The 27,670-nt window shown below is 40.9% G+C and overlaps 1 long non-coding RNA gene across 1 annotated transcript; it reads left to right on the top strand.

The window, feature by feature from the left end:
- The first annotated feature begins 6,788 nt into the window (after positions 1-6,788).
- Positions 6,789-22,899, top strand: Gm2309 (predicted gene 2309). The gene is made up of 3 exons (NR_165502.1): positions 6,789-6,923; positions 21,133-21,243; positions 21,539-22,899. It is a non-coding gene; the product is annotated as a predicted gene 2309 (long non-coding RNA).
- Positions 22,900-27,670: the final 4,771 nt, after the last annotated feature.

Consider the following 27,670-nt stretch of genomic DNA (forward strand, 5'->3'; position numbering starts at 1 on the left):
GGCTTAGTCAAGACCAAAGTTCCCTCCAGTGGCCAGTCAACGTCAAAAGTTGGCCACTCAGATGCACAAAAAGTCTGCCAAGGTCCTTTCTTGATCTCCACAGGGAGGTTATGGGTTCTAGTCCTAACATCAGTCCAATGATTAAGAGTCAAACTAGGGTGGTCATCACAGACTGTCTCATCATCTTAGTGACAAAGAATACAAAGAGCACACAAACTGTCAACAAACACAAAGACCAAAACCAGAGAAATGACCCAGAGGATCGCTGAATCAGATGGCCAGTTCTCAACAAGAGGGTTACAGTATAAACCAGACTCAGGCAGATCAGAATACAAAACTCAGGGTGATCAGAATAAACTCAGACTGATCCAATCTCAGGCTGGACCATGCTTCAGAAACAACAGACAAACAAACCAACACAACAAGTGCACGTTAATTTCAGAAAACAGAAACAGACACTCAGAACAGAGACACTGGCTGGCACGCACACATTCCAGAGGGGATCCCCATACCTCCAAGTTGGTTCTCGGGTGTGAGGGGTGGTCGCGATTTTTGGCCAATGCATCAGTGGTAGAATTCCTTTTTGACATCTACAGATAGATTGTGAGCCCTAGTCTTAATTTCAGTCCAATGGTCAAGAGTCAGTCCAAGGAGAGTACTAATGGTCTATCCCATTGACCAAGTCATGTACAGGGAAACAAACAAAACACACAAAAATACCAAGAAGACCGAAACCAGGACTCGCTTCCTGCGGGACTTCCAATACCAAGAAACATAATCAGACAGCCAAGTGGGCACAAAATCTCTCCTCTCCAGGAGGGATTTAGGTTCCAACTTGGCACCCAGATGGGAAATCTCCAGGCATCCCTGGAGCTCCCTCAGAATTCCTGGGACATCTCCCAGGGTGGCAGCCAGTTATCCCCTGACATGTCTGTCAATAACCCTCCCTTCCATCCTGGTCTAGGAGTTCATTGCTCTCACGAGCTCTGATGACTGCAAACTGAAACCGAAAGTACCAAATTCAAACACAGCCAGCAGAGAAAGACATAGACAAAAACAGAATCTTACCTCCAAGAGGGGTCTTTGAGAAATGGGTTGGCCACAAAATCCCATGATGATCCCCCAACTGAAAGACCCCCATTTCGGGGAGACCCTCGCTCAAGTCCTGGGATGAGCCGGCACCCCAATAACGCAAGAGAAACCATTCTTGATGCAATATTGCATGAGATTTATTCGGGATGCTGAGGCCAAGCTCATAACACACACAGGGGCAGAGGAGATCGACCCTCAGCAGTTGCAGTTGAGGGTTTTAAAGAATAAACCACAAAGTGAGGGGAGGATAAGACCACAAAGAATGGGGAAGCCAAGTAAACATAAGAATGGGGATGGGGAATTAGAGCTCATCGCTCATGGAAAGGTTACAGGCTATCTTTGGCAAACATTCTTGGTCCCTTAAAGAATGGGGAAGCTGAGTAAACATCATAAGAATGGGGATGGTGAATTACAGCTCATCTCTCATGGAAAGGTTACAGGCTATCTTTTTGCAAACATTCTTGGTCCCTTACATTATGGGTCAGGTGCCTGGGTGGGTTACCCAGTGGTCATCTTTCTCTCAGGCTGAAGGCAAAAGAACAAAGAACTCCATGATGGGCTTCCTTTCTAGGGGTCTAAGAAACACATTGAGTTGGGGTCTTACACCTATCCCTGGATGGTTAGATATAGTTGTTTTTACAAGTATACTATCAAGTATGCTATGGGTGCAAAAGAAGGTCCCAGTAGATAACCTAAAACTCCAAGGGCAAACCCCTCTTTTTCAGTAATGTAGAGGAAAAAGGGATGAGTCAGGTCAGTGAGATGAAAAGCTAGAGCCTTAAGGAGATCCTGTTGGAGCCTTTGAAAGGGCTTGGTAATAGGATTGAGGAGAGGATTGTGGGTGGGTTCTAACACTGCTTCATATAAGGGATGAGAAAGAATGGAAAAGGAAGGAACCCACGAATGTAAAAACAAACAAACAAACAAACAAACAAACAAACAAAAAACAAAAAAAAACTGGCTATTCCTAAGAGTGATAAAATCTCTTCCTTTGTAGAAAAACATTTAGAGGCTGAATCAGACTCTTTCTATCTAAGGTAATAGCCTTGTGGGTTGGGGTAATTGTTAGTTCCAAATAGGTAACCTGAGGTGTGGACAATTAGACTTCAGAAGGAGAGACCCTGTAGCCTCAACTGGAGAGGAAATTTAGAAGAGCAGAGGTGTCAACTTGGCTAATTTCTAGAGAGAGACTAAATAGTAGGACATCATCTATGTAAAGTATAATTTTAGATTCAGGGACAGACAGAGATAGTAAGTCAGAAACCAGGGCCTGACCAAATATGTGTGGGTTGTCGCAGAATCCCTGAGGTTGAACAGTCCAGTTTAGTTGTGTAGTTAATTGGGTATCAGGATCTGTTCAGGTAAAGGCAAGTATATTCTGTGACTGGGCATCTAGAGGAATAGAGAAAAATGCATTCTTGAGATCTATGACTGAGAAATGAGAAGTCCCCAAGGGGATAGTGGTAAAAAGTGTGCAAATGTTAGCCACAACAGAATTGAGAGGAACCATTGTAGAATTAATGTGCCTGAGGTCTTGAACCAGGTGATCATACCATTAGGTTTCTTAACTGCTAGTGTAGGGGTGTTAAAGAGGGAAGAGGTATGGCAAAGGAGTTTTTCTTTCCTCACGGGGTCAGAAAAGATAAGATTAAGTTCCCTGAGGTTCTGGAGAGAGAGAGATGGTTGAGCTTGGGAAACGTACCTTGTAGAGTGCAGTAATTGGATGAAAACAGGAGAATGATGTTTATCAACAGAGGGTTTCTGTATGTCACAGACTCAGGGAGCTATATGAGAAGCTGGTAAAGGAAATGACATGGTAGTTTTACTAGGTTAGCTGGCTAGAAGGAGGAGAGGAACTGTTGCTGAGCTTGGATTTAAGTGAATGTGAGGAGCAAAGGAAATAGAGTTTCCCAGTCTGGCTAGAAGATCCCTTCCCAATAAGCAGACAGGACATGTTGGCACTATCAAAAATGAATGGGTGAGAGGTACACCCCTAAAAATGCAAATAAGTTGTGAGGTCTGGTGTGGGAAGTAAGGCTGTCCTCCTATCCCTACAATAGGAAAATTAGAAGGAGTAGTGGGTCATCCAAACTCCATCAGAACCTAGTAAGTGTCTTCAGGGTCCAAGAGAAAGGAGATGGGCTGCCCACAAACTACAATGTGTATTCTTTAGTTGAGGTTTTTGTCACAGGGAGCTCTGGGGGTACTAGTTAGTTCATATTGTTGTTCCTACTATGGGTCTGCAAATCCCTTCAGCTCCTTGAATACATTGTCTAGCTCCTTCATTGGGGAACCCGTGCTCTGTCCAATGAATGGCTTTGAGCATCCACTTCTGTATTTGTCAGGCACTGGCAGAGTTTCTCAGGAGACAGCTATATTAGGCTCCTGCCAGCAAGCTCTTGTTGGAATCCACAGTAGTGTCTGTGTTTGGTAGTTGTTTGTGGGATGGATTTCTTAGAGCCGCAGTCTCTGGATGGTCATTCCTTCAGTGCTTCTCAACAATTTGTCTCTGTAACTCCTTCCATGGGTATTTTGTTCCTCCTTCTAAGTGTACACACTTTGGTCTTCCATCTTCTTTAGTTTCATGTGTTTTGTGAATTGTATCTCAGGTATTCCAAGCTTCTGGGCTAATATCCATTTATCAGTGAGTGTGTATCATGTGTGTTCTTTTGTGATTGGGTTATCTCACTCAGGATGATATCCTCCAGATCCATTATTTGCCTAAGTATTTCATAGGTTTATTTCTTCATAGCTGCATAGTACTCCATTGTGTAAATTACCACATTTTCTGTATCCATTCCTCTGTTGAGGAACATCATGTGAGGATGTGGAGAAAGAGGCACATTCCTCCATTGCTGGGTAGATTGCAAGCTGGTACAACAACTCTGGAAATCAGCTTGGCAAATCCTCAGAAAATTTGACATAGTACTACCATAGGATCAAGCAATACCTCTCCTGGGCATATACCCAGAAGATGCTCCAACATATAATAAGGACATATGCTCCATTATGTTCAAAGAAGCCTTATTTATAATAGCCAGAAACTGGAATGTCTGTCTTTGCTTCTGGCAAATACATGGCTGTTCAGGATCCCAGTGTAGCTCTGAGCCTTACTTAGTGAACTTTTAAGCACACAAAATTTGATCTGTGGTATGGGGTGACATACCTTTGTTGTCAAGATCAATTGCTCAGAAGTGGAACGACAGAATCCGAAAAGCAAAGTCAGTTTATTTCGAGAATGTCCCAGAACTATGGACTTTGATGGACCAGGTCTTTGTTTTCATTTTGGCAGGTGGTGCTGTCTATATGCTGACTTTTATGAACTAAATGGTGCTTCCACCGTGGAGCCAATCATGCTGAGGTCTGGGGGCCTAAGATTTAGGGACCTGTTACATTTGCACTGGTCTTAGTGAATGAGACAAATAATAGGCTCAACCTGTTTTAAAAAGATGTGGTTGATCCTAAGGACCATTCCTTTTACTATATATATACTTGATTGCCTATAAGAACAGAGACTAGTACTATTTTTCTAATTAATGTCTTTGTTTCTTTTTCTCGTTTGAGTTATTGTTTGTTTGTTTGTTTTTACTCCTGGTGACTTAGTACAGAAAGAATATGTTCTTTCAAAGCCATATGTAGTCCCCCTTATCTTGTGAGAAGTAAGTCTAAGACTCTCCACTTTTGTGCCATTTCTAGAAGGGAATCTAAGTATAGTTTCAATAGATCTAGGTCCTGATCAACATGTCTACCTAGTTTGTAATGCATCAGAAGAGGCATATTGAGTCAAACCATTGTTACATTTCCACCAATTGGTCTCAGTAATATGGCTGTTGTCCAGAAGATTCAAGCCATAAGGCAGAATAATAGGCATCAGAGTAAGGAGAAGTGCCTAAGTTAAAGGTTTTGGATATTAGACAAGTCTCATCCCATTATAAGTCCTCTAATGTTAATTTGGGCTACCACAGTCACAATGAGTTTTGTAGGTTAGTGGACTGACATACTAGTTAATTAGGGAAGGGCTTGGTATCTAAGCATAGCCAGCATTCTTGGCACATTTCTGGCGGATAGTGATCAATTTCATTCCTCAGATCCCATCCTGTGGAACAGAATCTTGTTTCCCCAGGTTTTTCTTGTTATCCAAATGCAAGATTTTTTTTTTTTTTTTACCAAAAATTTTAGATGTTTTCATTTTATGACCATTGAATTATATTTTTCTATGGTGTATTTTTTTGGGGGAAGGGACTTCCTATATATTCATCTGTGTTTTTTTAGGAAGCCTCTATTTTACAACCCGAATTTTTGAAATGGATTCTCTGTTTCTGGGGACAGCTACAGGGCTTGTATAGAACTGTAAACTCTGTATTCCAATCTCAAAAAATAAATTCCAACATCATTCCTTTTTCTCGTGCAACTAGACATATAAAGTAGATATCAATGACAAAAGTCAAGATAAATATGGGTTTCTGGTCTGTAGTCATGCTAGCTAATACCTTCCCTGTATTTGTCTTCCTTAGTTTCCAAGTCCAGTCCTGAGAGCCATGGGTTTGGATGATTACCCTATCCTCATACCAATAGGGCAAATCATAAGAATAGAAGACCAGGGAGTGGAAGAATCTTGGGACTGATGAAATGGATCCATACTCCAAGATATATTCCATTTGGCAGGAACATCCATGGCTTCAAATTTCTTGATCTGGAAAGGGTGGATCCACGACGTAGTGTCAGCAGTTACCTTCATAATCATAGATGTGGAGAAAATCACCATGTAGCATCCCTTCCAAGCAGGTTCCAGCTGTTTTCAGTGCCCCTATGGCTACCTGTTTGACCCATACTTTATCTCCAGATTTGAACAAGCAGAAACTGGTGATGGCTTTAGATGTAGACTGAATCTCTCAAATATCCTGATAAATACTCTTTATGGGGAACTAGAGATCTTGTAGTAGCTTGATAATGAACATTAGAGAGATCTATCAACTGCTGGCCTCTGAGCTTGGGAAGCAGTGGGGGAAATCTTTCAAATGTAAATTCATAGGGACTAATTTATTATCTATATGGGGTACAGAAGCCCAAAGCAAAGGAAGGTCTATTTAACATTTGCTGGACTCTAATGAGAGCTTTGCTAAAGTTTCTCTTAATGTCCTCTTTTATTTTAACCTGCCCAAATTCTGAGGATTATATGCATAATAATGTTTTCAATATGTGTGCAAATCTTTTGTTAATTGTTAAGTTATGGCTATGAATGCTGGGTCACTGTCAGACGCCATTGCTAGAAGATAATCAGGAGACCAGTTCCTGGAGGAACTTTTAAGCTACTATCTGAGCAGGTTTAGTCCAGATGAATGCTTCAACCCACCTGGAAAAGGTGTAACCTCCCCCCCACAGCCTGAAAACAGGCTGAGCAGGCTTGACTTGTCACTAGGAGATCACCTGGAGTGGAGCCTGCCACCCTATTATTCAACCACTGCTGCTGCTGCTACCTGCTGCCTAGCTGTTCCATTGCCTACATGTGGACACATGCAGCTGGACTCCAAGGATGATTCAGTGGGAGTGGGCCCCCCTCTTTATAAGCACGTGTTCCCCTATATTAAAATTGAACCTTGATCAGACTATTGTCTTGGTTCCATCCTTTCTCTCATAGCCTAGATTCCCTCTTTTCTTCCAGATTCCAAGATGCCTTCCAGGCTCAAACCCGGACATGTGAGCCACTGGCCAGCCTCAACAATTTGGCGAACCAATGCAGGACCTGAGAAAGGCAGAGGACATTTGGAAGAAACACTGCTGATTTGTAGCTCCATGCAAGAAGAAAAGAATTAAAATTTGTACCACAGAAGGTTGGTATGGGATAAGATGGATCAGTGCTATACCAGCACGCTGGATTCACTTAGGTTTAGCAGTGAGCTACCAGGAACTAGGAACTCAACAGGCAGGCCTTTGGCTGCAGCTTCTAGAAGCTGTTTTTTTAGGAGAGAGAAATATTAGGTTTTAATAAAAGGGATTTAATAATCAGGCAGATGGCCGCAGTTGGAAACTGCATTAGGCAGAAAGAAAGTGGATTTTGAAACTCTCCCAGGGACAGAGAGAAAATTGGGGAATCCCCCTCTTGTGTGTGTGCCAGCTGGTGTCTTCATTCTAAGTGTCTGTCTTATGTTTCCGGAATTGAACATGTGCTTGTTGTATTGGTTTGTTGTCTGTGTTTTGTTTCGTGCCTCTGAAACATGGTGCAGTCTGAGTTTAGATCTGCCTGAGTTTGTTTTCTCTGGTGTTTATAGACAATGGGATTTTATGAAATGTGCGCTTGATATTTGCAGCTGTCCCTTCAGGCTGTGGTCAGCAGATGTGCTAGGAAGACTGTCACCTCACCAGGGGACACCCTGGGAAGTGGGAGAGCAAGAGTCACCTGGTGGTCTCCAGAGATTGGTCAAGATGGACCAAGTTTTGTTTATGAAAAGGAAGCTTACCCTTCTAATTCTTTTGCCTGCTCATTGAGGACAAGTAGGGGTTCCACATGTCTGGAGCTGTTGGTTTCTGCTTTGTGTGTTTTGTGCATGTGTTTAGAGCTATGTGAAAATTTAGAAAAGTGCTGGTATAGCTTCTTCTTCTTCTTCTTCTTCTTCTTCTTCTTCTTCTTCTTCTTCTTCTTCTTTTTAACTAGTAATATGCTCAGTGTGTCTTCACAATCAGCTCATAAATTATTGGTTAAGATTAAATAATTGTTATATTGGTAACAGAAGTTTAGCCTTAATTTGGCAACTCAGGAATCTTTTCAAACATGTGGTGGAGCAAGCCAAAAAACTGGGCCTCCTAAGATACTTTTAACTGAGATAATATTTAATGTGATTGTTATCCTAGAAAGTAAGATTAAGATAAAATTTAAAGCAATGTCTCTTTTATGAAGCGTTAAAGCTTACATTGTCATGCATTCATAGATATAAATTGGCAGCCAAATTTTGCAATGTAGTAGTGAAGTTTTAATGTTGATTCTTAAAGTGATAAATTGTTTTGAAATTGGGTTTTGCTTTCCCAAAGTTATAGATATAATCTAATGTTGCAAAAGAAACTTAGTAATTCTAATATCATCCTCATGGCAAGAGGAACTAAGCTCAGAGCAGCTTTTGCTTGGTTTGTGTGACTTTCCTTTGTCTTGCAAACAGTGCCTAGGGAAGCTCTGGAGATTTGCCTCCAGGGGAAATTCCCTTTAGCTAAAAGAGCATCTTTGCAGATCTAGCCAGATGCTGTTTTAATAAAGTTCAAATCCATAGTTTATAAAGGATCAATCAGACTGTAAAATTTATAAAGGCATTATAATCTGGCTTGCCTACATTTTATATAGTTATTATAGATATAAAAGTGTGTTTCTTTTTTCTCTCTCTCCTTTGCATCTTAATGATTGTAAAGGTTTTGCTTCAAGTAAGTTTAAAATAACTGGAATATTTTGCCTCTAGATATGGATAAATATTGATCTACATTATGTACGAAATTTTTATCATTTCTGCTTCTATACAACAAGCCAAGAGTTTGAATCTTCCAGTGTACATTGTTTTCTAAGTAGAAATATTTTATTAGCTAATGCCTCTCAAGGGAAGTTTACTTTAAATCCTTGCTCTCACACAAGGAGCTTTTAAGTTTTGGGGAGTAGCTGTTGCTCCTGAAAAGATTCAGAGGCGATATCTTTTTATTACTTAGGGTTTTAGTTTACTACAGAAGGCTTTGCAGAAAATAAAGAAAGCTTTTATAATTGTTATTAATTATTTTTATTAGGTATTGTCCTCATTTATATTTCCAATGCTATCCCAAAAGTTCCCCATACCCTCCCCCCCCACTCCCCTACCCACCCACTCCCACTTTTTGGCCCTGGCATTCCCCTGTACTGAGGCATATAAAATTTGCAAGTCCAATGGGCCTCTCCTTCCAGTGATGGCCGACTAGGCCATCTTTTTATATATATGCATCTAGAGTCAAGCGCTTCGGGGTACTGGTTAGTTCACCTATATATATAATGTTGTTCCACCTATAGGGTTGCAGATCCCTTTAGATCCTTGGGTATTTTCTCTAGCTCCTCCATTGGGGGCGCTGTGATCCATCCAATAGCTGACTGTGAGCATCCACTTATGTGTTTGCAAGACTCCGGCATAGTCTCAAAAGCGATAGCTATATCAGGGTCCTTTCAGCAAAATCTTGCTAGTGTATGCAATGGTGTCAGCCTTTGGAGGCTGATTATGGGATGGATCCCTGGATATGGGAGTCTCTAGATGGTCCATCCTTTTCTCTCAGATCCAAACTTTGTCTATGTAACTCCTTCCATGGGTATTTTGTTCCCAACTCTAAGAAGGGGCAAAGTGTCCACACTTTGGTCTTCCTTCTCCTTGAGTTTCATGAGTTTTGCAAATTGTAACTTATATCTTGGGTATTCTAAGTTTCTGGGCGAATATCCACTTATCAGAAGTACATATCACTTGAGTTCTTTTGTGATTGGGTTGCCTCACTCGGGATAATGCCCTCCAGGTCCAACCATTTGCCAAGGAATTTCATAAATTCATTCTTTTTAACAGCTGAGTAGCACTCCATTGTGTAAATGTACCACATTATTTGTATCCATTCCTCTGTTGTGGGGCATCTGGGTTCTTTCCAGCTTCTGGCTATTATAAATAAGGCTGCTATGAACATAGTGGAACATGTTTCTTTCTTACTAGTTGGTACATCTTCTGGATATATGCCCAGTAGAGGTATTGCGGGATCCTTCAGTAGTACCATGTCCAATTTTCTGAGAAACAGCCAGACTGATTTCCAGAGTGGTTGTATAAGCTTGCAGTCTCAATTGTTATTAATAATAATCAATGTTAATCAAATATTAGCTGTGCCAACAACAATTCTTTGGCAAGAGAAAACATTATTGTAAAGTCATTTTCTCATCCTCCCAGCCAATTGTTGGCCCACGTGGAGCCAGCTAGCTGCTGGCTGCTGTGGGGCGGGACCTTGGGGCACACAGCTTTCCCTGAGCTGTAGTGGTTCGGGAGGTCTCCAGAAAGTGGGAGGCTTTGTAAGGAACTCAAGAGAGGGCTGCCCTTGCCATTGCCCCATAAGCCTCCACCTGTCCCGACCTGGGTAGCCATAATTTTTGCACTAAGACTCAGGGTGGGCTTTCTGGCCTACAACAGATTGGGCTGCCTTCAGCCTCTTCTGCCTGAGAGGAAGGCCAAGGGTGTGCAAGGCCGAGGTGTCGTTCACCTCAAAACACAGTTTCTACATCCTATTAAAACTACTTTGGTACTAATAAAGGATTGTAAGATATACTTGTGTATTTTAGAAAACCTATAACAAAATTTGTGTCTTAAAAACCTGACTAAGTGTCTGTTCTGTGTTCAAAACAGCAATTAATTTAGTTATTACAAAATATTAATCTATTGCATACCATCATTTTAAATAAGATTGACAATCAATATCCCAAAGATAAGTTAAGAATTGTTTTTATGCATGCTTCTGTAGCTTCTATAAATCCATGCATGCATACATCCCAATTATTGTGTTTAAAAACAACCCCTGTATGGGAAGTAAGTAGATGTAAATTAGATCACATGCTTATTCTTCCCACTGTTTCAGCACAGATAATTACGTTGTGTGCTGTAGATGGTGTTTTAAAATGCTGAACAATCAAACCTTCATTTGTATATTAATAGTAAATATTATGTCAGAGCTCACAATTGCTTAAGATTTTTCGTCCTTCAGATGCTATTAATCTCAAATTTGCAATTGCTTATGCATATACAACTCATAGAAAAAATGCTGTCCTTTTAAGAAGGCTGGTTTTAGACATTTAATAAATTTTTCTCGATTGCCTAGATAACTTAAAGCAATGCCATGTTGGATTTATATCTCAGGCAGTCTATAGGTCCTACATATTCTTTATATATTCAAAACAATTATGGTTTAATATAATATTTTAGTATTCTTGAAAATTGTGCCTATAAAATTCTTTCCTCAGTGTCCTCAGTTACTACTTGTTTCCACATAAGGGTGTGAATTCTTGAGGAATTAGACTTAATAAATTGCTGCAAATAAATGCTCTTACTCCTAAGTTAATAAATAAATTATGCACATGTAACTATTAATAACTTTTCAAGCCTTCTAGTTACAACCACTCATTTTTTTATTTCTACTTCATTCTTTTTTTTAATTAGGTATTTTCCTCATTTTCATTTCCCAATGCTATCCCAAAATTCCCCCATACCCACCCCCCCCCCCACTGCTCTACCCACCAACTCCCCCTTTTTGGCCCTGGCGTTCCGCTGTACTGGGCATATAAAGTTTGCAAGTCCAATGGGCCTCTCTTTCCAGTAATGGCCAACTAGGCCATCTTTTGATACATAGGCAGCTAGGGACAAGAGCTCCGGGGTACTGGTTAGTTCATATTGTTGTTCCACATATAGGGTTGCAGTTCCCTTTAGCTCCTTGGGTACTTTCTCTAGCTCCTCCATTGGAGGCCCTGTGATCCATCCAATAGCTGACTGTGAGCATCAACTTCTGTGTTTGCTAGGCCATGGCATTGTCTCACAAGAGACAGCTATATCTGGGTCCTTTAGGCAAAATCTTGCTAGTGTATGCAATGGTGTCAGCATTTGGAAGCTGATTATGGGATGGATCCCTGGATATGGCAATCACAAGGTGGTCCATCCTTTCATCACAGCCCCTAATTTTGTCTCTGTAACTCCTTCCATGGGTGTTTTGTTCCCAATTCTAAGACGGGGCAAAGTGTCCACGCTTTGGTCTTTGTTCTTCTTGCGATTCATGCGTTTAGCAAATTGTATCTTATATCTTGGGTATCCTGAGTTTCTGGGCTAATATCCACTTATCAGTGAGTACATGTTCTGTGAGTTCCTTTGTGATTGGTTACCTCACTCAGGATGATGCCCTCCAGGTCCAACCATTTGCCTAGGAATTTCATAAATTCATTCATTTTAATAGCTGAGTAGTACTCCATTGTGTAAATGTACAACATTTTCTGTATTCATTCCTCTGTTGAGGGTCATCTGGGTTCTTTCCAGCTTCTGGCTATTATAAATAAGGCTGCTATGAACATAGTGGAGCATGTGTCCTTCTTACCAGTTGGGACATCTTCTGGATATATGCCCAGGAGAGGTATTGCGGGATCCTACGGTAGTACTATGTCCAATTGTCTGAGGAATCACATTTCCAGAGTGGTTATACAAGCTTGCAATCCCACCAACAATGGAGGATTGTTCCTCTTTCTCCACATCCTCGCCAGCATCTGATGTAACCTGAATTTTTCATCTTAGCCATTCTGATTGGTGTGATGTGGAATCTCAGGGTTGTTTTGATTTGCATTTCCCTGTTGATTAAGGATGATGAACATTTTTTTTTCAGGTGCTTCTCTGCCATTTGTATTTCTCAGGTGAGAATTCTTTTTTCAGTTCTGAGCCCCATTTTTAATGGGGTTATTTGATTTTATGGAGTCTAACTTCTTGAATTCATAAATATATTAGATATTAATCCCCTATCTGATTTGGGATAGGTAAAGATCCTTTCCCAATCTGTTGGTGGACTTTTTGTCTTATTGACGGTGTCTTTTGCCTTGCAGAAGCTCTGCAATTTTATGAGGTACCATTTATCGATTCTCACTCTTACAGCACAAGCCATTGTTGTTCTATTCAGGAATTTTTCTGCTGTACCCATATTTTTGAGGCTTTTCCCTACATTCTCCTCTATAAGTTTCAGTGTCTCTGGATTTATGTGGAGTTCCTTAATCCACTTAGATTTGTCCTTAGTGCAAGGAGATAGGAATTGATCAGTTCGCATTCTTCTACATGATAACAGCCAGTTGTGCCAGCACCATTTGTTGAAAATGCTGTCTTTTATCCACTGGATGGTTTTAGCTCTCTTGTCAAAGATCATGTGACCATAGGTGTGTAGGTTCATCTCTGGGTCTTCAATTCTGTTCCATTGCTCTACTTGTCTGTCACTATACCAGTACCCTGCAGTTTTTATCACAGTTGCTCTGTAGTACAGCTTTAGGTCGGGCATGGTGATTCCAACACAGGTTCTTTTATCCTTGAGAAGAGTTTTTGCTATCCTAGGTTTTTTGTTATTCCAGATGAATCTGCCGATTGCCCTTTCTAATTCGTTGAAGAATTAAGTTGGAATTTTGATGGGGATTGCATTGAATCTGTAGATTGCTTTTGGCAAGAAAGCCATTTTTACTATATTGATCCTGCCAATCCATGAACATGGGAGATCTTTCTATCTTCTGAGATCTTCTTTAATTTCTTTCTTCAGAGACATGAAGTTCTTATCATATAGATCTTTCACTTCCTTAGTTCGCGTCACACCAAGGTATTTTACATTATTTGTGACTATTGAGAAGGGTGTTGTTTCCCTAATTTCTTTATCAGCCTGTCTATCCTTTGTGTACAGAAATGCCATTGTCTTGTTTGAGTTAATTTTATATCCAGCTACTTTACTGAAGCTGTTTATCAGGCTTAGGAGTTCTCTGGTAAAATTTTTAGGGTCACTTATATATACTATCATATCATCTGCAAAAAGTGATATTTTGACTTCTTCTTTTCCAATTTTTATCCCCGTGATCTCTCTTTGTTGTCTAATTGCTCTGGCTAGGACTTCAAGTACAATGTTGAATAGGTAGGGAGAGAGTGGTCAGCCTTGTCTAGTCCCTGATTTCAGTGGAATTGCTTCCAGCTTCTCACCATTAACTTTGATGTTGATTACTGGTTTGCTGTAGATTGCTTTTATCATGTTTAGGTATTGGCATTGAATTCCTGATCTTTCCAACAATTTTATCATGAATGGGTGTTGGATTTTGTCAAATGCTTTCTCAGCATCTAAGGAGATGATCATGTGGTTTTTGTCTTTGAGTTTGTTTATATAATGGATTACCTTGATGGATTTCCGTATATTGAACCAATCCTGCATCCCTGGGATGAAACCTACTTGGTCAGGATGGATGATTGTTTTGATGTGTTCTTGGATTCAGTTACCAAAAACTTAATTGAGTATTTTGCATTAATATTCATAAGGGAAATTGGTCTGAGGTTCTCTATCTTTGTTGTGTCTCTTTGCTATTTAGGTATCAGAATAATTGTGGCTTCATAGAATGGGTTGGGTAGAGTACCTTCTGTTTATATTTTGTGGAATAGTTTGTGAAGAACTGGAATTAGATCTTCTTTGAAGGTCTGATAGAACTCTGCATTAAACCCATCTGGTCCTGGGTTTTTTTTTTTTTTTTTGGTTCAGAGACTATTAATGACTGCTTCTATTTCTTTGGGGGATATAGGGCTGTTTAGATCATTTAACCGGATCTTGATTCAACTTTGGTGCCTAGTGTCTATCTAGAAACTTCTCCATTTCATCCAGGTTCTCCAGTTTTGTTGAGTATAGCCTTTTGTAGAAGAATCTGATGGAGTTTTGGATTTCTTCAGGATCTGTTGTTGTGTCTCACTTTTCATTTCTGATTTTGTTAATTTGAATGCTTTCTCTGTGCCCTCTAGTGAGTCTGGCTAAGGGTTTGTCTATCTTGTTGATTTTCTCAAAGAACCAGCTCCACATTTGGTTGATTCTTTGAATAGTTCTTCTTGTTTCCACTTTGTTGATTTCGCCCCTGAGTTTGATTATTTCCTGTCATGTACTCCTCTTGGGTGAATTTGCTTCATTTTGTTCTAGAGCTTTTAGATGTGTTGTCAAGCTGTTAATGTGTGCTCTCTCCAGTTTCTTTTTGGAGACACTCGGAGCTATGAGATTTCCTCTTAGGAATGCTTTCATTGTGTCCCATAAGTTTGGGTATGTTGTGGCTTCATTTACATTAAACTCCAAAAAGTCCTTAATTTCTTTCTTTATTCCTTCCTTGACCAAGGTATCATTGAGAAGAGTGTTGTTCAGTTTCCATGTGAATGTTGGCTTTCTATTATTTATTTTGTTATTGAAGATCAGCCTTAGACCATGGTGGTCTGATAGGACGCATGGGACAATTTCAATATTTTTGTATATGTTGAGGTTTGTTTTGTGACCAATTATGTGGTCAATTTTAGAGAAGGTACCATGAGGTGCTGAGAAGAAGGTATATCCTTTTGTTTTAGGATAAAATGTTCTGTAGATATCTGTTAAGTCCATTTGTTTCATCACTTCTGTTAGTTTCACTGTGTCCCTGTTTAGTTTTTGTTTCCATGATCTGCCCATTGGTGAAAGTGGTGTGTTGAAGTCTCCCACTATTATTGTGTGAGGTGCAATGTGTGCTTTGAGCTTTACTAAAGTTTCTTTAATGAATGTAGCTGCCCTTGTATTTGGAGCATAGATATTCATAATTGAGAGTTCTTCTTGGAGGATTTTACATTTGATGTGTATGAAGTGCCCCTCATTGTCTTTTTTGATGACTTTGGGTTGGAAGTCAATCTTATCAGATATTAGGATGCCTACTCCAGCTTGTTTCTTCATACCATTTGCTTGGAAATTGTTTTCCAGCCTTTAATTCTGAGGTAGTGTCTATCTTTTTCTCTGAGATGAGTTTCCTGTAAGCAGCAAAATGTTGGGTCATGTTTTTGTAGCCAGTTTGTTAGTCTATGTCTTTTTATAGGGGTGTTGAGACTATTGATATTAAGGAAAAGTAATTGTTGCTTCCTGTTATTTTTGTTGTTAAAGTTGGCATTCTGTTCTTGTGGCTGTCTTCTTTTAGTTTTGTTGATGGATTATCTTCTTGGTTTTTTTAGGGCGTGGTTCCCGTCCTTGTATTGGTTTTTTTCTTTTTTTCTGATATTATCCTTTGAAGGGCTGGATTCGTGGAGAGATAGTGGGTGAATTTATTTTTGTCGTGGAATACTTTGGTTTCTCCATCTATGATAATTAAGAGTTTGGCTGGGTATAGTAGCCTGGGCTGGAATTTGTGTTCTCTTAGTGTCTGTATAACATCTTTCCAAGCTCTTCTGGCTTTCATAGCCTCTGATGAAAAATCTGGTGTAATTCTGATAGGCTTGCCTTTATATGTTACTTGACCTTTTTCCCTTACTGCTTTTAGTATTCTATCTTTATTTAGTGCATTTGATGTTCTGATTATTATGTGTCAGGAGGAATTTCTTTTCTGGTCCAGTCTATTTGGAGTTCTGTAGGCTTCTTGTATGTTCATGGGCATCTCTTTCTTTAGATTTGGGAAGTTTTCTTCAATAATTTTGTTGAAGATGTTTGCTGGTTCTTTGAGTTGAAATTCTTCATTCTCATCCACTCCTATTATGCATAGGTTTGGTCTTCTCATTGTGTCCTGGATTTCCTGGATGTTTTGAGTTAGGATCTTTTTGCATTTTCCATTTTCTTTGATTGTTGTGCCGATGTTCTCTATGGAATCTTCTGCACCTGAGATTCTCTCTTCCATCTCTTGTATTCTGTTGCTGATGCTGGCATCTATGGTTCCAGATTTCTTTCCTAGGGTTTCTATCTCCAGTGTTGCCTCACTTTGGGTTTTCTTCATTGTGTCTACTTCCCTTTTTAGGTCTAGTATGGTTTTGTTCATTTCCATCATCAGTTTGGAAGTGTTTTCCTGATTTTCTATAAAGACTTCTACCTGTTTGGTTGTGTTTTCCTGTTTTTCTTTAAGGACTTGTAACTCTTTAGGAGTGTTCTCCTGTATTTCTTTAAGTGAATTATTAAATTCCTTCTTTATGTCCTCTACCATCATCATGAGATATGTTTTTAAATCCAGGTCTACCTTTTCAGTTGTGTTAGGATCCTCTGGACTGGGCAAAGTGGGCGTTCTGGGTTCTGATGATGGTGAGTGGTCCTAGTTTCTGTTAGTAGGATTCTTACTTTTTCCTTTCGCCATCTGGCAATCTCTGGATTTAGTTGTTATAGTTGTCTTTTTTTAGAGATTATTACTCTGTTGATTTTGTTACCCTCTATCAGCAGACGTGGGTGACTAGCTCTCTCCTCTGAGTTTCAGTGGTCAGAGCAGTCTCTGCAGGCAAGCTCTCCTCTTTCAGGGAAGGTGCACAGTTATCTGGTGTTTGGACCTTCTCCTGGCTGAAGATGAAGGCCCAAAACAGGATTTTTCCCAGGAGCTCTGTTGCTTTGGCCAGGAAGGTGGCCGATTGTCTGGAGCCGAAGTTTGTGCCACCTCAGAAGCTCTCTGGCTCTTGCCTGTTCCAGAAATGGCTGGCCTCTGTATTCCACACCCTTACCAGTGCAGCCTGCCCTCCGCGGAGTCCCGGAGCCAAGGAGGCTCCCGCCGCGGGGGCCTGTGGCAGAAAACTCTCAGGCCGGGCGGACCCCTGTGCTCTCACTAGGAAGGTGGCCGGTTGTCTGGAGCTGTAGATGGTACCACCTCAGAAGCTCTCTGGCTCTCGCCTGTCCCAGAAACGGCTGGCCTCTGTATTCCACACCCTCACCCGTGCAGCCTGCCCTCCGCGGAGTCCCGGAGCCAAGGAGGCTCCGGCCGCCAGGGCCTATGGAAGAAACTTCTCGGGCCGGGCGGACCCCTGTGCTCTCACCAGGAAGGTGGCCCCTCCTGTATTTCTTTAAGTGAGTTATTAAAGTCTTTCTCGATGTCCTCTACCATCATCATGAGATATGCTTTTAAATCCGGGTCTAGCTTTTCGGGTGTGTTGGGTTGCCCTGGACTTGGCAAAGTGGGAGTGCTGGGTTCTGATGATGGTGAGTGGTCTTGGTTTCTGTTAGTAAGATTCTTACTTTTACCTTTCGCCATCTGGTAATACCTGGAGTTAGTTGTTATAGTTGTCTCTGTTTAGAGATTGTTCCTCTGGTGATTCTGTTACCCTCTATCAGCAGACCTGGGAGACTAGATCTCTCCTCTGAGTTTCAGTGGTCAGAGCGCTGTCTGCAGGCAAGCTCACCTCTTACAGGGAAGGTGCACACTTATCTGGTGTTTGGACCTTCTCCTGGCCGAAGATGAAGGGCCAAAATAGAACCTTTTCCAGAAGCTGTGTTGCTTTCACCTGTCCCAGAAGCTGTTAATTTCAGTAGTCCACACTCTCATCTGTGCAGACTACTTTCTGTGAAGTCCCGGAACCAAAATGGCTCCCGCGGATCCTGAGGCTAGGGCCTCTCCGTCCGGGCAGACACCTGACCTCTGGCCGGGAAGGTGGCCGGATGTCTGAAGCCCGAATATGGCGCTGCCTCAAAAGCTCTGTCACTCTTGCCTGTCCCAGAAGCTGTTAGCTTCTGTAGTCCACACTCTCACCTGTGCAGGCTGCTTTCTGCTGAGTCCGGGAACCAAGGTGGCTCCCGCCGCTCCTGAGTCAAAATCCTAGCCTCCCAGGCTGGGCAGACCCCTGTCATCTGGCCGGGAAGATGGCCAGATGTCTGGAGCCCGAAAACGGCGCTGCCTCAGAAGCTCTGTGGCTCTCGCCTGTCCCAGAAGCTGTTAGCTTCTGAGGTCCACACTCTGGTCTGTGCAGACAACTTTCTGTGGAGTCCTGGACATCAACCACTCACTCTTTAAGAGAAACAATTCAAAGTGCTATTAATCACTGCCCATGTTACGTGAATACTGACTATAACAGTCAAGTATTTGAGATGTTTTGTCAACAAGTTATTAATTCTAAAGGACAAGATATTGTGGAACTTTAAAACTTTAACTTTAAGAATGAAGACCAAAGTGTGGACACTTTGCCCATTCCTAGAAATGGGAACAAAACACCCATGGAAGGAGTTACAGAGACAAAATTTGGAGCTGTGACGAAAGGATGGACCATCTAGTGATTGCCATATCCAGGGATCCATCCCATAATCAGCTTCCAAACGCTGACACCATTGCATACACTAGCAAGATTTTGCTGTAAGGACCCAGATATAGCTGTCTCTTGTGAGACTATGCCAGGGCCTAGCAAACACAGAAGTGGATGATCACAGTCAGCTATTGGATGGGTCACACGGCCCCCAATGGAGGAGCTAGAGAAAGTACCCAAGGAACTAAAGGGAACTGCAAACCTATATGTGGAACAACAATATGAACTAACGAGTACCCCGGAGCTCTTGACTCTAGCTGCATATGTATCAAAAGATGGTCTAGTTGGCCATCACTGGAAATAGAGGCCCTTTGGACTTGCAAACTTTATATGCCCCAGTACAGAGGAACACCAGGGCCAAAAAGGGGGAGTGGGTGGGTAGGGGAATGGGGGGTGGGGTGGGTATGGGTGACTTTTGGGATAACATTGTAAATGTAAACGAGGAAAATACCTAATTAAAAAAAAAGTTTACGATAAAAACAAAACAAAACAAAACAAAAAAAAACAAAAAAACAAAAAAAAAACAAACAAACAAAAAAAACTTTAACTTCTTAAAAGACAAAGAAGGGGGAAATTATATCCCTGTGCATATTATTTAGTGTATTTCTGTGCACATTATTTAAATCATACTTTTATTTTAGAATTTTGAAATTTGGATGTCAAAGAACTTAATGCTTTATAGTATCTTAAAAGGATCTACTTATTGGCATATGGTTTGATCCTAAACAGCTACCTTATTAGGGAAAGGAAAAACATAGGTTCTCTCCATGGAACACTGCAGAAGCATGATGGCTAATTCGTTTGACAAGCTGGCAGGTGAGTTGGCTCAGTGCCCTGACTGAAGTGACAAGGAAGCTAAATTGGGTACATGTTTTCGACCCATCCTTGCTTTCCATTTTTCCAGTTTGGACTAGTGAAGCTCTCTTGCTCAAGCTTTTAAAACTTTATGGCAAAATGAACATCAGAGACTGTATATTCTGACTAGAAATATTAGTCATATAATAGTCATAATGATTTTTCTCTTTTCTTAAAGGTGACCAGTTATTCTAACACAGTCTTGGACTGGTCTTGTAATAAGTCCAATATTAGAGATTCCTATTGAAGATAGCTAAAAATCTTGATTATCTAGCAAAGTTGATTCAGAGCACAGCCTCCACTTCCAGAGAATCTCTGGCCTTTTTACTAATTCTAAAAGCCAGCTCCCACACACCTGGAGGCCAGAGCCTGATCTTGATTGTTGCTAATTTGCAACTGAATAAAGTACCTGTGCTTCCACAAAGAAACTGTGTACTGTTGCCTTTCACTGTCTGGATTTTGTTTTTCAAGCAGGTCAATCAACACCCTTCAGCCTGACTGTACCAGGTGTGCATCCCTGCCCCCAAGAGTGTGCAGATGGCAGCTACTAATTTTCATTCTAAAAGCATTCCAGTACATATTATGGCTTTTGGTCTGATTCATCAGGCCATAGAGACAATAAAGATGAGGAGGATGACCTCTAGCTCCCAATATAGCCTAAGAGTCACAAATTGTGTTGTGACAATTGGCATAATTCTTGTAGAGGCATTGCTGAACCCATACATGTGAGCTGTTGGCCGGCCTCAACAAAAAGGTACCTGCAAACCTAGCAAGTAAAGTTTTCCATCCCCTGGCAGGCTGAAGCTTGCTGAAGTCAGTTTCCCTAAAGTTGCTGAGGTGTTTATTTCATATTTCGAACCCTTCCTAGGTAAGGGCTCCCTGTTTTAGATTAATTTGAATACAAACCTGGCATAATCTTGAACCAGGATGTCCAGTTTAAGTGAAATGTACTTTAATCTGAGTAACTCAGAAAGTTGCATGGACCCCAGATGCCTGGTGAAGATCAATTACCAACAATCTTGCCAGTTGTTTGTGTGAGAATGATCTTTGCCTCTGATGTCCTCCATCAACCTGTGGATGTGAGCTGTATATTTTTTCTTTACAATGGAGTCTCAGGCGGCACCAGGTTGGGTTATGTCATCAGAATATAATATAAATAGATGTTAGGGGTGTTTGTTGGGGAGCCAGGTCAGCAACCTGGCAGTGGAGGACCACAGTTCATAGGAAAAGTCAAATAGCTTCTAGAAAGTTCAATAAATTCTCTTTGTTTTTAATATCCTGTCTTGTAGTGGTAAGATGCCGCCTTTATCGTTCATACATACATGCAGTGGACAGAGTAGTAAAAATCATAGCAAAGTCCATCTATATGGTAATGGTGTTTCCATTTTCCTATCTGAGAGCTTGACTCAGATTAATAATTTTTTGTTCTCAGGGCCGAGATACCTGGCTTATGACTACGTCATTAACAATAAAGTACCTGCTGTACAGCTGCCAAGCTTGTCATGAGTGCGCAAACATTTGGAATTCAGACCACAAGAATGCTGTAAGTTTAAAGATGCTTGTCCCCCAGTCTTCCCAGGAGAACCCTGTGCTGGTAGATGAGAGAGTTGGTTGTAGCTGAGAGATTAGGTTATAAGGGAAGATTAACAAATGACAAAAGGGTGAATTCCAACAACCTCAGCTGGGCCCCTGGGAGAGTAGACAGCTTCAATCTACCAGAATATAGCTCTGGGGTGGATTCAGGGCAAAGCACAGGCAGCTCTATTCACATTTTCAAGCTGGAGCCAGGAGATAAGAATATTTGCCAATACCTTTGATTCTTTTTTCCATTAACTAAGGTCTGAGTCTTCAGGCACCCAGTCATCAGGGTCCAGGTTGATGCCGCAGCATGTCTTCCAACCCGCCTACCACCAGAGGGCAGCAGCGTACATTCACAACAATTGTTGAGAAGTCAGGAAGCCCAGGAATCTTATGTGTGGATGAGGACATAGCAAAAGGAGAAGCATTCCATACCACCTGCCTTCATGCCTGCCACGCCCTGGGTTTGGGCCCCCATCTGAACCATCTCCTGCACATAGCCATGCAATCATAATAAGGAATCTCGAGATCTGTGACAATCTCTCTCTTCTCCCCAGCCCACAGCTCCATCACACCCTACTCTAATCACTAAGGATCACTCAAAATACTTCACTGTCTTCTGTTTTTCCAAAGTCCCTAAGTCACTTTAAGACTTTCTATGTCCTCTGTAAACAGTCACATACTCATGTCTGGGGCTAGGTACACATGTGGAGATAGAGTGTAAGAGACAAGAATGAAGGAGAGAAAAGTGAGGAAGGAAAAATAAAGAGCTATTTATGTAGTAGGTCTGTGTGCCCCAAACACCATGGGATGATCCAAGGATATCCAGCATTAGGTGTGACTTCTTCAAAATAGTTTTGAGTAAGCAGCTTAGCCCAGAGAAGACCTAAGGATCCAAAGCATTGCTGCATATTACTACTGTGTGCAAAGAGGCCAGGAAGCTATCCCAGGAAATTTCATCACATCCCTCAATGGCAGATGCATTCTACTGAGAAGAGAGCAACGGGTTCACTTGGCAAATATTGCTGTCACATGATGTCGATGTATATGCATCTCCTATGACTTTAACTCCTCTGGAGCACTGCCTGCCTCAGGAGCCAGCACTTGTCCAAGCTGCCACAGGTCAACCTGGTTCTTGGTTCTCCTAAAGACTCCTTAGTCTGAGGGAACTTACATTCCCATACTTCTGAGACCCAAATAACCCATTTCCCAAATCCAGGCAGGAAAACCACACGGAAATATTTGGGGCATCTATGAGAAAATTCTCCTTCAGGTCAAAATCACTCTGTGAAGGCCAAGCTACCTTTACCTCAAGTCTACACCAATGGTAATGAATTTTTAATAAAAATTTCTCAGGAGAAATTTCTTTTACTATGACTGGCCTTTTTGCTTAATCTCAAAACCAGAGTTAATAATATACTCTGAGGTCACTTCAGACGTAGAACAATGCCAACTGTATGCATTTCCTTTGTATAACCTCTCTTTAAGGGACTAATGGAACAACCAACCTTACTTGCCTTGAGTTTTAAGTAACCAATCATTATAATCTGATGTAAGGCATAGCTGTTATTTTAAAATATGTTTTTCAATGCTTCTGACCCAGAGTGTAATGAATGTGTATCTATGTAAGTGTTACAATGATCACATTTGGAAAATGGTAAATAGGATCAAAGCTGTTTTTTAAAAATGAATACCCACCACAAATATTGAATAAAATATATAAATAGTGCATAAAAATGGTATTTGTAATGTTTTTTATCCAGATCAGTTGAAGTCAGTTATTTATTCACTTGAAAAACACTATGAAACATTTCTTTAGGTATCACTAATTTTTCCCCATATGGTGCTTTTTGTGTGGCTCAATGGGGGTAGAGACAGAGAAAGAGAGAGAGGGGAGAGGGAGAGAGAGGGAGAGAGGGAGAGAGACGGAGAGAAAGAGAGCGAGAGGGAGCAAGCGAGCGAGCGAGCGAGAGAGAGAGAGAGAGAGAGAGAGAGAGAGAGAAATTGATTCTGTTATTCAAGCTGGTAAAGACACAGATTCATGCAACAGAGAGAAACAGTGGAAGATATTGGAGGGAGAGAAATAATAAATTCAAATCTTAGATCATTCTTCGTTAAATTCACCAAGGAAATGCATTTATATTTATTTTCCATAATTGCCACAGACACTCTGGGCCCCTTTGTCTGCTTGGAACAGGTCTCTAGTTGTGGGTGGGCAAAGCGTAGGATGAATTCACAAACAGACACACACAGGAGAGGTTGTGTGAAATCTGAATGTATTTTTCAAATCAAGCATCAGACTTTTTATGCAGAAGACAATAAGGAAGTTGGGTGACATATTCGTAAGTTACAAATGAGGTGACCAGAATCTTACATAAAACCGAGTAATGCAAACACAAGAGGTCTAAAGGGAACCACCTGGGATAGAATTCATTGATAACAACTAGGATCAACAAGGGCTCCATCTAAGATTCACAAATCTTAGATGCCAGGGTCAAGGACTTTGCGCCCTTGCCATAGTTCCTATTTTAGTCTATTGTATAGTCCATCTTCCCCTTACGCCATTGTAAATATGTGTGTGTATAGGTGTAACTTCGCTATAGTTCTAAGTATCTATTCTGGTTACTCTTTTGGTCTGAAACTTCCTTCTTCCTCAGTGATGGTAAATTCCTGTGTAAGGGAGTGACCTAGCCTTTATTCAAAGTGATAGTATAGTACCAGAGGCTATTCTGATTAGCAACATTCTTACTGAATTTCAAGCCCATGGCCTTGCTCAAGGATGTTCTAGGACTGTTGGAACACTGGCAGAAGGCTTTAGCTATGTCAGAATTCAAACATAAAAGGCACTTATAATAGGAAAATACTGAAAGAGAGCACGTGGATCCATACACTAGACTAACTCGGGAATGGAAAATTAATGTATGGGTTAGAGGGAATGCCAGACTCCAGGAGGAGAGCTTCCTTGAAGCTCTTTGCCTCATGAGTGACTTTCAAGCCTCTCAGCTTAAGTTGACTCGACCAGAGCGCATGGCACATAATTTAACACTGATGGTTTTTGGGTGCTCTAAAATCATTTCTACATTCAAACAATTGCATTTTGGTATTCAATGTGGGTGATATTTTTGTATTTTAGGGCACATTGCTGTGTTACCTAGCGATGTCAGAAGGTGGGGACCTTGAATATATTTTGAAAGCCAGATGTCAGCACTTGATTGCTGAGTAGTCCCTGAAAAAGCACAACTTTATCACTAGGATGTAAAAGAATAGTAATGTGGTCCTGTAAATCAATAATAATAATAATAATAATAATAATAATAAGAAGAAGAAGAAGAAGAAGAAGAAGAAGAAGAAGACAGTTTTGAGTGACCATGTGACCATTGCAGGAGACAAAACTCCAGGCTAAAGAGCATCAAAGTAATGGAGATGGGCATTGACAGAAAGGAGGTCATGTCAACTATTTACCAGACTTTCAGGAATACAAGATATAGGAATATTCCAGGTCTTGAAGTATAACTCTATATGATCTTCCTGAAGTTATTCTTGGATTAGCTGATACAAATGTTTACGTTTGTCCCCTTAATTACACATTAGTGTGCTGAAACAAGAAACCCTTCCATTCAAGAACATTGGATAGGAGTTTTTCAGTAGCTCCTTGAGAAAGAATGTTCTGGGACAGAGTTTTACAACTCCATTGAGACAGAAACTTCTACCCTAAAGAGAGCAAGGAGCCGGGCGTGGTGGCGCACGCCTTTAATCCCAGCATTCGGGAGGCAGAGGCAGGCGGATTTCTGAGTTCGAGGCCAGTCTGGTCTACAGAGTGAGTTTCAGGACAGCCAGGGCTACACAGAGAAACCCTGTCTCGAAAAACCAAAAAAAAAAAAAAAAAAAAAAAAAATGAGAGCAAGGTAAGGAGGAAATATAGAGTTGAAAATGTGAGCTTTGCTTTGAAACCTTGCACACACTTATTCTGTACTTTGATGGGGGAATTACCTTTGCCATGAATCCTTTGACTTTCAAAAGTTGGGGAATTGGTATACCAAATAGAAACATCATCTACTGTGCCTACAATGTCTTTTTTGAGAACAAGTTTGATGGAAACTCGAATATAAAGTTTATTAAAAAATTCAACTGAGTTCAGTATCTGTCTGTGGAATCAGGTTTTTGATTTTGGCAAGTAAATTAAGGATATGTGGAAGGAGTTAACATAGTTGTCAGAAATCTTTATTATTTCAATTATGTATAATTTTATGATTGAAATTACAGATTCCAGCCTAATCACGAACTTTGTTTAGTGGTAGTAATCGTATTTCTTACTGTTTTAGGATTTAGGGATGGAGTTGAGTGGCAAGGTGCTTATTACACTTGATGCAGTGTCTGCTTCTTTAGCAATATTACCTTCTGCTGAGTCAACCCTAGTATCATAGAACTGGGATGTAAGCAACTGTTTCATAATAATGCATTGCCACACACTACCTGATCCTCTACTGAGCAAAACACACCAACTCATTACCTTCCAAACTCACCGTTGGCTACTCAGTATCTTGGCTACTTCTGGCTAGATATGTGCCTCTAAGAATGAGTCATATGACTCAGCCTGGGAGACAAAGACCCCGTTGTGTCACCATTTCCACTGTACTGTGAGAATTAAATTCTCCCAAGGGACAGGAACCATACGATATAACTATCCTTAAGGAACCTTCTCCCTTTCTGGAAAAGAGATCAGAACCCTCAGATACAAAAGCGTGGACACTGGATCCAGGGGCTGAACACAGGCCCTCTCACTTGGATGTTGGTACAGGATCCTAGTTATCATCTTGACTCCTCAAATGCAGAGTGATGCCCAGGGTGGTCATTCCTGCCAAGGATTTGCTATCGCTGTGGTCCATACCACACCCAAAGTCCTAGAGAACATACAGTATAAAAAGGTGGGTCGCTGCCATGGGGGACACAATCACCTACCTCAACTAGTTACTAGGCTCCTAAATAGCTTCAAACCTGGATGGGAGAGGATATATTTCATCTTACTCTGGAAGGGGGAAATGCTGTGGTTATTCTGTTTCCTTAACAAAAGAAAAATAATGATAGTAATTGCTAACCAAACTGTGTGCTCTTCTCTAGGGCATATATTGCTCCCACTCTCAACATTCAACAGTTAGCAGTAGTTTTTGTATAGGGTTGAGGCCTCATGGGCGTTCTATGTCCACTTTGCCACATATCCTGTCCATCTTCATCTCATGTTTAAACTATCATACTGGTGAGTCCTGATTAGTATAGAGAGAGTAAGGAGGGATATATGGGAAGGCCTGAAGGGAGAAAAGATAAGCGATAAACAATGTAATTATAGCATAATCTCAAAAATTGAATGAAATTTCCTTCCTCTGGCTGGACTTCCTGGTTGGTCCTCAGTGGGAGGGGATGTGCTTAGTTTGGCTGGGACTACCTGTTCCAGGGCAGGGTGAGACCTGAGGGGACTTCCTCTACTCTGAGAAAACAGGGAGGGAGTAGTGGGGAAGGGATGTAAATTGAATAAATAAATAAATAAATAAATAAATAAATAAATAAATAAATGGAAGAAACCTTTGAAGTTGGTTGTGCTGGCTCATACCTTTAATCCCAGCATTCAGGAGGCAGAGACATTCACAGATCAGAGTTGGAAGCTAGCCTGTTGTACAGAAAGAGTTCCAGGAAAGCCAAAGCTATAGAGTGAAACCCGTCTAAAAAAAAAAAAAAAAAAAAGTAAAGAAAAAGAAATAAAGAAAATTAGGAGCTGAAGGGGTTAGCAGCCCCAAAAGAGGAACATTATGAACTAACCAGTACCCCCAGACTTCCCAGGGACTATATCACCTACCAAAGAGTACACATTGTGAGAATCATGGCTCTATCTGCATATGTAGCAGAAGATGTCCTAGTCATTCCTCAGTGGGAGGAAAGGCTCTATGTCGGCTCTATGCCCTACTGTAGAGGTATGTCAAGGCCAGGAAACAGGCGTGGGTAGGTTGGTGAGCAAGGGGAGGGGGAGGAGATAGGGGGTTTTGGGAGAGGAATATAGGAAAGGGAAAAACATTTGACATGTAAATAAGGTAAATATCTAATAAAATATATTTTGGTCTATAAAAAGTATAAAAAAATAAAATTCAAAAATATTATTAGCTGTGATTCTCCTTCATGGAATGTCACAAGTCCATACATGGGATTCAAGATTGAACATTAGAATGAAAAGAAGAAAAGAAAAGAAAAACCAGCAAAGTAAAGGCAGAACAAAGAAAAAAAAAACCTTTAGGGGACCAGAGGCTTTCCCTAAAGTTATATCCTGACAGTGATATCTGTTCCTCAACATAGTTTGACGTGTCTGGCTACAGTGGGAGAAATTCTGCCTAGCCCTACAGAGACTC

The sequence above is a fragment of the Mus musculus genome, chromosome X, assembly GCF_000001635.26.
Source record: "Mus musculus strain C57BL/6J chromosome X, GRCm38.p6 C57BL/6J".
NCBI lineage: Eukaryota > Metazoa > Chordata > Mammalia > Rodentia > Muridae > Mus > Mus musculus.